We start from the raw sequence: 10,043 nt of genomic DNA, 5'->3' as shown, positions 1-10,043 counted from the left end.
AAATATAAAACTGTTACTGTCAGAAGGTAAGAATGTAGCCACCCTGTGATTTACAGTAATATGCAAAACGCTGCTGGAGGATGTGCCAGTACATAATGGCGTCACCGCTGTTTAAACGACCAGAATTACTGCACATAAAATATATACCAAGGAATTTTAGACATAATTGCACCGGCAGTCGCGTGTAAATGTAATATATGAAAACAAACTGGTAGGTGATATGCATTATGTTTTGTAGCCTTTTAAGGGAAGAGATGTGAGTAAGTTGCAGCCACAGTTTCTCTGTGTTTGTGAATCTATGAAGTGCTCTGCAGCAGTTTGTTGTGCCGCTGCAGTTTCCTGGTGCTGTGAGAGATGCCTGAAGCAAGTGAGGGTGAAATCACAGAGCAGTTTTGTTTTCACTGCTGTGCTTGTAACATCGAGCGCCCAAAAATACAACATCTTGCAAACTGCAAGGAGAAGGCTGCGGCGAGGGGAGAAGTAAGAGAGATGTAGTTGCTCAGTTTAGTTTGACAGAAGCTGAAGAAAATAAAAGGAATCTTCAGGTAACATTTATTATGTTTCATGCTGATTTGGAAATACCAAACGATGGCATCTATGTTGTAATTAGAGTCTGTCAGCAAGTTGATGATAATTTAAGAGTGTGACACAGAACAAAACTGCTCCAGTTCAGACACGAAGACATTGTGTTCTGTCGCAGGGATGTAGTGCCAATCAGACCTTCACGTCTTTTAAAGAATGTTATTTAATGATTGAAGTACCAAAACTACACTTTAGTGCTGATACTGATACGTTTACAATAATCACAAGTAATTTGTCTGTCACAGCATCTTTCAAACAGCACAAATTCAGTCACACGTGTTTAGATCGCACGTATAAGAGCCGCAGAGTTCACGCTGCGTCCCTCACGTACAAAGTTAACATTTACAGTAACGGTGCAGCGGCTGCTGATTATCTGTTGTGTCTCATTCATTTTGGTGCAAAATGAATGAGACACAACCAAATCTTCAGAGATCAAATGATCATTTTTAAATAATCAGTTTTACATTCAGTACATCAGCATTCAACAGCAAACAGGCAGCAGCTGCTCGGTGAGCATGAAGACTAACCGTAGTTTCACAACAATGCTTTTATGCCTTTAGAAATCTCTCCGAGATCACTGAAGGGAAAGTGGCTTTCTTAATGTACTTGTCCAAGTATAATGTTGCCCACATTTTCACTTCAGGTTGCTTTTGTTCACGTTTGTTTCCTATTTGCTTTTGTTTACTTGCTAGTAATAAAAGGCAAGCCCTTAAGAGGCAGCACATCTCCCACTCCAGCTTGTTACAAGAGTCGCTGAGGGTAGCAGAGCATTCTTTCCTTGTTTGTCTCAGTGGCTCTTAGAGAGAAAGGCACTTCAGGTAAAATGCAGTAAAACGCCCACGCACTGCTATAACTATGCCTGAGACATCCGTGTGAAGGACACTGCTTGGCTCTATGTTGCTCTTCGGGTATTGGACTTTTCAGTCTGTTTGAATTTGGAAAAAAGACATTCTCTCATACAGAAACAGCATTTTTTACACTGGTGAAATAAAATCAGCAGTCTGCAGTGACGTTTCCAAACACAACTCTTTAGCACTCCAGCATCTTTTTACATCGTTTCAAATCATATACAGCAAAACTGAACACATCCCTCTGCAATATCCAATTATTCAGAAAGATTTTGTCTTACAGTAACTGTAATTTGAAATATTTAATGGAAGCACTAAAGCACCTCCACTTAGTTAAGTGCTGTTTTATTTTGGTGTGAGTTTCTAACACTGGGAGACGCTGGCATTGGTGGTATTACTGAACTCTGCAGGTGCTCACATAGAAAGCCCATGTTGATCTTTTGGATATTGCACCGTTTCTCCAGCATACTTTAACCTGTGTGGCGTGCTCAGTGTTGGGCAAGTTACTTTGAAAAAGTAATTAATTATATTTACTAGTTACTGCTTCAAAAAAGTAACTGAGTTACAAGATTCTAAAAGTAATTAATTACTTGAAAAGTAACTATTGCGTTACTTTAAAAAAATGTTTAACCCTCTGGGGTCCAGGGTATAATTGGCCATTTAACCACTTTTGATGTTTCCTCTACATTTCACCTTTAAAAACTATTTACTTTGCCTTGTTTGGTATCATCCTTTTCAGCACAACCTCACGTGTCTGAATTTACAGTTATGTGTTCATTTTGACATACTGTATTAACACAACTGATCTAAAGTCAGACAAAAAACATAAAATCCGATAAAAAGTTATATTTTTTACTGTAACAACCACAAACATGTTTTTAAGTGCACATGCGCGTTTTACCCATATTCTATCGCGATATTTTTATTTTCTTATTTCTTATATTTTAAGTTTGCAAACAAAGTTATTTGCAGCCATTTACCTTTTACCCTTTTTTTTTTATAACCATTTCAAACTATTTACACAACAATCAGCTGTTCTGCATTCAATAAGATGCCACACAAATTATTTGTGCCACTCCAAAAAAATAATTTCTGTCCACTATAAAGGAGAACATCACAGCCTGATACCTGCAGGTCTGACAGCAGCAGGTGTATCACTCCTGCTTCTACCTGGAGACAGCAGTCGCCTCATTGTTCTGACACACAACACAAAACTATCCACAACACTACACACTAACTACACAAGACAACACATTAACTACACACTCCAAACACGCTAAACGTCACAAATCTCTCACGTCTCAAAACTCGCTCTCTCTCTCTCGCCGTCACTCCCAAAACTTCCCACAGCTACTTCCGTGCAACTGATGTAAGATGCTGTAAGCTGAACACAGCTTCAACCGTCTGTTTGTTGAAAAATAGTAATGCGACCGCACCGCATTTTCTTGTTAGTAACGGTAATGGCGTTGTAACGATAGAAATAGTAATTAGTTAGATTACTCGTTACTGAAAAAAGTAGCGCCGTTACTTGTAACGCTGTTATTCCCATCACTGGGCGTGCTTCAGGGTGCCATGTCAAAGCTTTTTAAAAGGCCGTCTTTGGTCTTCACAGAAAAGCTTCATCTGAAATGCATTCAGGCTGGCTGCAGTAACTCAAACACAAATCAAAATCAAAATGTTACTGTGGTGGATCATAAATTTGATTAGTTTTGGAGTTGTACGTCTCTGTTCCTTATGTTTCGTGTCATGCCTTTATTATTGTTTTATTTGTTGTTTTGACTGTGTTTTTGAATAGAATATGCAGTGGGTATGTAGAAGGAGATAAGTAGTGAAGGTTTTGCCTGGGTTGGTTGTGCGTCGATCCATTGGTAATGCCTCAGGGCTCCAGTAGGTGGGTTCGCGCGTCTCCTCCTTCACGCAATACAGACAAGTGAGAGTGAGAGCTGCGTGTCCGTGCCATTCTTTCACCTCTCCTCATTATTTCCCCTGTTTAAGGTAACTGCCATGCACAGAACTGTATAAACGTGGCAGCATGTGTTACTGTTGATTATTAGCCCATTATCATTGTAACGAAAGAGGTGAATTGTGCAGTGTTTTTGCTGAGAAGTTCCAGTTAAACTCCGTTGCTGTGTATGCTAGTTTTCGCTAGTACTCCGCCATATTGTGTCATGATTTGTCTGTTACTGTCTGTATAAGTTAAATACTGAACGACATACAGTACTTTAAGCATAATTTAGTTGCCGTGGAAAGTTAGTGACTGTGTCAGCTAACATCTGCCAGTTAAAAAGATGTTTTTGTCTAATGTTAAAGTTAATGTTATCTAAGTTATTCTCATAAGCTCATACAGAGAATAATGGTGACTTAGTTTGGAAACAGTTGTCCTGAGACTGAGTGCATCCATAAGAATATTGTTTTGGTTGTATTGCTTCTAAAACTCAATACAGACGAGTGAGAGTGAGAGTGAGAGCTGCGTGTCCCTGCCATTCTTTCACCTCTCCTCACTATTTCCCCTGTTTAAGGGCACAACATTATATTAGTTGTAACTAGGGCTGGGCCATATTATACCGTTCACGGTAATACCGGTGCAATGTTAGGCAACGATAAGAAAATAAAATATCGCGATAGAATATGGGTAAAACGCGCATGTGCAGTGCCTTTGTTTTCATACGCACATGGCCGAAAAAGCATGGCGGTAACGGTGAATGAGAAGGGAGAAAGCGGATCGTTGAGTGAAACGGATGAACCAGAATTGGTTTGTAAAAATGGTGCCACTTCAGTGATGTGGAACTGGTTTGGTGTTTGTCCGTCAGATACACAACAAAGCACAGTTTTTTTTGTAGAACATGCAAGCGGGCCGTCGTTATTGCCGTATTTGTCGGGCTAAGGTGCTCGTAAATCTGGGTCCTAAACTCCGTCCGATTCAGGTCCCAAAGTCAAACGAACACTGCAGCATCACTGAGAGTTAAAAACTGTCTAAATTCTTTCATCTTTAATAAAATCATCAGTGTTGCTGCTTTACCAGGTGTAACTATGAAGTTTAACATCCAGGCATCCATGAAAACAGAATTTATTACATTTAACAGAGTTAGAAGTTAGCAGGCAGTTAGCTCGCTAGCTTCCACCTAAACATGATATAGCATGTTCTGACTGAGAGATTTCTGAAAAATTCAAACGTACAGCTCTGCTATCACTTTCAACATAAATGAAGACAGAAAACTAAACAGCAGTGACGTTTGTAGGGTTACTGAAGTTGGGCTAGCTGGTATATAATGATGTGCTACGTGATCGCTAGCGACACAGCTATGTTAGCATAGCATAAACAGTGAAGCTGGAGGATGAACGCTAACTTTTTTCCACTCGATAAAAGTTAACGTGAGGGTTCCCGATGGTTAGAGACAAATGCAATCGCATGGCAGGATGCTGTAAACGGACCAAACTTCAGTCAGGAGAACAACTGAGATAATCCATCCACAATACGAGGTTAGTCATTAATATACTGCAACAACATGGGAATAGAGCAGCTGTGATAGAATACAGCATTAATGAATCAATGGTACAGAAGTGGAGGAAGCAAGAAGAATGAGTTGAATAAAGTTTGATTTATCTGACTGCTTTGTTCCGCTTAATGTGTCTTATAATCCCGTGCACCTTATGGTCCGAAAAATATGTATTTGACTTTTTTATTTGGCACACTGTGGTTTCATGTTGCAAAGCTCCTCTTTTTAACTTCAGTGGATATTATACATGGTTATGCTCAGGATATGTCAGCCCATTTCTACTGGAAATGCCTTTTGGTTAAACTTTCAGCAAGGAATTTGCATTTGCACTGTTAAAGTTTTATATAGGTTTAATGCACATAAAAAACAGCTGCTCGTTTAAGTGAAAATAAATGGATGGGGTTTTTTTGCGCTAGTAAAGTTGTGGAGTTGTATTTTGTCTCGCATCAATTATATCGTCAGTTATATCGTTATCGCAAATTTTCAAATATATATCGTGATAAATATTTTTGGCCATATCGCCCTGCTCTAGTTGTAACAGTAAAGGTCTCTTGGTTCAGGTAGAACTATCCACTCACCATTAAGGTGTGGCCCAGACTCAAGTGCCTCAGTGCTGCTGGTGATTGAGAGAAAAGAGACACAGAAATGCATTTTCCACTTCCAGCGTGAAGACAATACGTGTGCTTTACTGAGCACAAGTGGATACATATCAGCTGGACAGTTAAAACTGTGTTAACCTCTTGGACCTGGCGTCCACATATGTGCACATCACATTTTGAGTTGTCTAGATTACAATCCTAAATTTTGCTCTACAAGGGCCTCATATCCACTTCTCAGAAACGACATCAGGTAAAAAGATAATTCTGTGTTTTTACATTCATCAGGTCCCAATCAGCCCAAATAGCAAAGAGAAAATAAAAATGCCATGAAAGAGTTCCTAAGTTGGGTTAAACACCTGCCTTTTTTATTAGTGTGGAAAAAGACTCATCATCACGCCCTACTCAGCAATGACAGGAAAAGGTAACGGTGAGAAGAGGAAAACTACTCTGTAAATGCACATTAAGCTGTACTATACCATTAAAACCAGCAGACAGAAATAGCCTCCTTCCCCATGTGCGCTGACAGTGTGTGGGAGATGCTGACACCAAACCATAATGACGCAGAATAAATCAAATATGAATACAACAATAATTAAACCACTGATATTATAAATAAATAGGATAAAAAATCATGTTGATTGACAAACTATCAGCCACGAGTAGAGATGATGGGCCTTTGCTGAGCCATACTGGATACTGAAGTCCATCCAAATTAAAAGCAGCTTAATGTTATTGCAGGCACGAGAGCTTTAGAGCACTGAAAGCATTCACACGATTGTCGATCTGGTTGGAGGAGTACAGACCTTTTTAATCACCAACTACAGCACCAAATGAAAGAAAATTTGTAGATTAGGTGATTTTCTCTTTATCCACATTTCTTCCATATGAAAAGAAGTTTGTTTTGCACGATCAAAGAACGCGCAGAGACGATGCCCCCACACCCACCCACCCTGTCGTCTTCTGCTGGTGGATGCTGAGGGGATTGATTACACGGAGCAGGAACACTTTGTCAGGCCTGAATGCGTTTTTCACAACGTGTTGCCGGGAACAAAGGGACACTATTAAAGCTTTCGTAAAACCCTCTAAAAACTTTTGATTTCCCTCTCGGTTGAGCAGAACGCGTCAGGAAGACCGCGATTGAAAATTAATTGGCAGCGTGTCAGTGGTGTATTTACATTTTGTTCTTTTAAAGATGCAATTAATTACACGAGATGAAGAAATCTGCAGAGAGATGAGATGCGTAGCGTTGGTTGCTCTCCTCCCTGCAGACTGTCTCTGCTCTGAGGGAGTGTAGGCAGGCTTGCCAATTAGACACAGACTAAAAAACCCAACACTCCAATGTTTCAGCAGGTAAAAAAAGAGAAGGGCCTAAATTTAAATTGCCTGGAAAATCAATGTAATAGACAGACGGTAGCGTGTAGTTTTCACATTCTGATGCTTCAAGCTATACGAGGAAGATGTAAGAAGAATGTTCTCTTTCAAGAGTTTCCTAACTCCTGGAAACTGCTGCAAATTAGGTGCAGGGCTGGCACGGCAAGTGTTGTGTGCAGTAAGTTAAGCTTTCTTATTCCTTCTCCTTTTTTTGTTCGCCAAATGAGGTGTACTTCAGTGCAGAACTAACAGGACTGACTGCATGTAAATGTGTCTGTAGTCACCTTTACATACAGTCAGTCTGACATTCATCATCATCATCATCAAGGGAGCAGTTACTCCAGCATTCCCCAGATTTTCCTGTCTCGACTGTGTTTATGTAACAAAACTCAGCAGACATTAGTAACATTGGTGTATGCTCTTTTTTATGAATCGAGTTCATTTTTTACTATTGCGTCCCTTAAATCTTCTTCCTTTCTTACACTCAGTCACACAGTTTCTGGCCTTTACAGACTCTTAACACGGAGGCTAAACTGTCTGACCCCTGTCAGGACAAATGGAGGGTTAGGCCTTTTCATTCTTTCAAAGCTAAAACACAAAGTGAAGCTAACAGAAAAAAGGAAGATTGGATTTGTCCCACCTTCCAAACACGCGGCAGCAGTTGCTGCTGAACGCTTCTTTAAAAGCAACATGCTTTTCGTACTGGAAATACATTCGACATAACAGGAAGAAGGAGCGGGCGAGGCAATTGAAGTTTGGCAATAACATCTCAAATGCCCCACATTTCCACTCTGGCAGTAAGTACGGAAAAGTTTTAAAAGAAAGAGACAGTTTGATGTTAGGACATAAAAAGGAATAATGCGAGATACCTCGGGAGCTTGCTTGCCTCGCGCTTTTCAGTGAAGACCAAAGAGGGCCTTTTAAAAAAGCTTTTATAATTGATTCCACCCAGAGGTAACCCAAGGCAATCACCTACCTCACCAAAAGCGAACACTGAAGCCCTGTGTAAAGACTGCCTGTTTTCCCCCCTCTCTATTCCCTGCCATCTTTTTTATTGGAGCTTTCATCTGCGAGTGTGAATAACTGCGAAGTGAGCCAAAGCTGAATAAACATTGTCTGAATAGGTGATTGATGGATCAATTTGGGTCCCTCGTTTCCCAGCGCTGGTGGCGGCATTCGCATTGATTATGTTGCCTGTGGTCGTTGGCCAAAATACAGTCCTTGAAATGAGTATGTCTCTTGGAAAGCGTCCAGCGCTCCTTCAGCCAAACAGATGGCTCCCAGTGCTGCAGTCATATCCATATTAATGACATGATTACAATGCATTACAATCAAGAGATCTTGTCATTAACTTTGCGATTTAAAAAGCAATTATGGGTTTTGATTATCCTCTGCTGCAGATATGAGGTGTGCATGTCTTCCTTTGCCAGTGGGCCCTTAATAAAACAGCAGATTGATTCCTCAGCTTTACCCTTCTGACTGACAGCTAATGAGTGGAATGACTTCTGCATAATGATGGAATGCAGCAAGGCTGAAAGGAGGGAATGGAAAATATGAAGATGGGTGTCATTGTGTAAGAAGAGGTCCTCGGTGTTTGTGAGTGTCCCCACGGACTGCAGCGTTGGCCGGTCGGCCGCTTCGTCTGTAGAGCTGTTGGAAATGTTGGATACATGTGTGGAGGGTTCATGTCTCACTCCTGATGAGTTAAGATAACGTTTCTGATTCTTTTTGTCGTCATATGAAGTTTTTACTTATCCAGATACAGACTATATACTAAAGATGGAGAAAGCCACAGAAACATCAACCAATGTGAAGCCTTAGTGTGTGAACGATTTGGCTACCACCAAATTATTTCACTGGAACCAGAAAAGTGAACGAAGCTCGATTCACCGCATCAAGGATGCTGCAGGATTCAGGATTCACCACGACTGAAGAGCCAGTGTTTTGGACACAACGAGCTTTATTATTCGTGACATAATTTAATAAAGTACTGCAGAAAGCACTACCAGCACAAACATGATGGCGTGGACATTGATGATGTAGGAGCTCACAAAAACCTGTGTGTATCAGATACGACGAACTAGAAGACTCTAGTGTAACACGCTTTCTTTGATGTGATGAACTGTGGCTGTGTGGTTAAAGGAGCAGTACTTTATTTTGGTGTAAATTAGTGCTGTCAATAGATTTAAAAAATGAACTAATTAATTGCACACGTTTCTGTAATTAATTGCGATTAATCGCATTACTTGATCAATAGCCTGGCTGCAATTACACTTTATCAACTTTATATTTGAGCTTGTAACAGACATTTATGCAATATAATGAAATAAATGTAGAATAAACACAAAGAATGTTAAATGCTTAAATTCAAAGAGAATTTGAATAGTTTTCTTCAGTCTTTTAGCACAGGCTCTCTCCTGTGAAATACAACTTTTAAAAAAACCTATATACTAATAGGTAATTATAACCTAATATATAATATATATTAGTGCTGCCAAACAATTAAAATGTTTAATCAGATTCATCACTGGGTTGCTGTGGATTAATTTTGATTAATCACAATTAAATATCATTTTTATTCTCTATTAATCGCATTTCATTTTGCATGAGCAAACAGACTCGAGAAAAAAGGGAAAAAATACGAACTTAATATGTTTATTGAACATTTGGAACATTCATGTTAACAAAAACCTCTGTAAACATTTATCCTCTCTCTCTGTCACTCTTGGGGAGGCTTCAAGTCCTTGAATCGAGGAACCAAAGCTCTGTAAAGCACGTGTTCTCAACGATATTAACAGGTCTGCAGTTTGTTGCAATCCACTTGGCGTCAGTCAATATGTCCGAGGTCGACTTACTGAGTCCGCGATGCTCCGTGACTGGTTTGTCACAAGCTGGGTGACGCGTTAGCCAAAGTGCTAGCAGCATCCTGGCTAACGTATGCTTCGCGTCAATGTGATATTTTAAGCTGGAAGTGCTTCGGTGAAAATTCCTTCTTGCACAACGTGCATAAGACTTTATGTCGGTCAACTGTTCTGTCTTCTTATTTTTTTAATACTCAAATTTCCCATCGAGAGGGCCGATGTGCGTTTATCATCTTCCATATTGAGTTGATTGGTTCAGCTGCCCGTCACTACCAGATCAACTGC

Source organism: Pelmatolapia mariae, linkage group LG10_11 (genome assembly GCF_036321145.2).
Source record: "Pelmatolapia mariae isolate MD_Pm_ZW linkage group LG10_11, Pm_UMD_F_2, whole genome shotgun sequence".
Classification (NCBI taxonomy): Eukaryota; Metazoa; Chordata; class Actinopteri; order Cichliformes; family Cichlidae; genus Pelmatolapia; species Pelmatolapia mariae.
The sequence above is the reverse complement of the archived record's forward strand: the minus strand, read 5'-3'. Positions refer to the sequence as shown.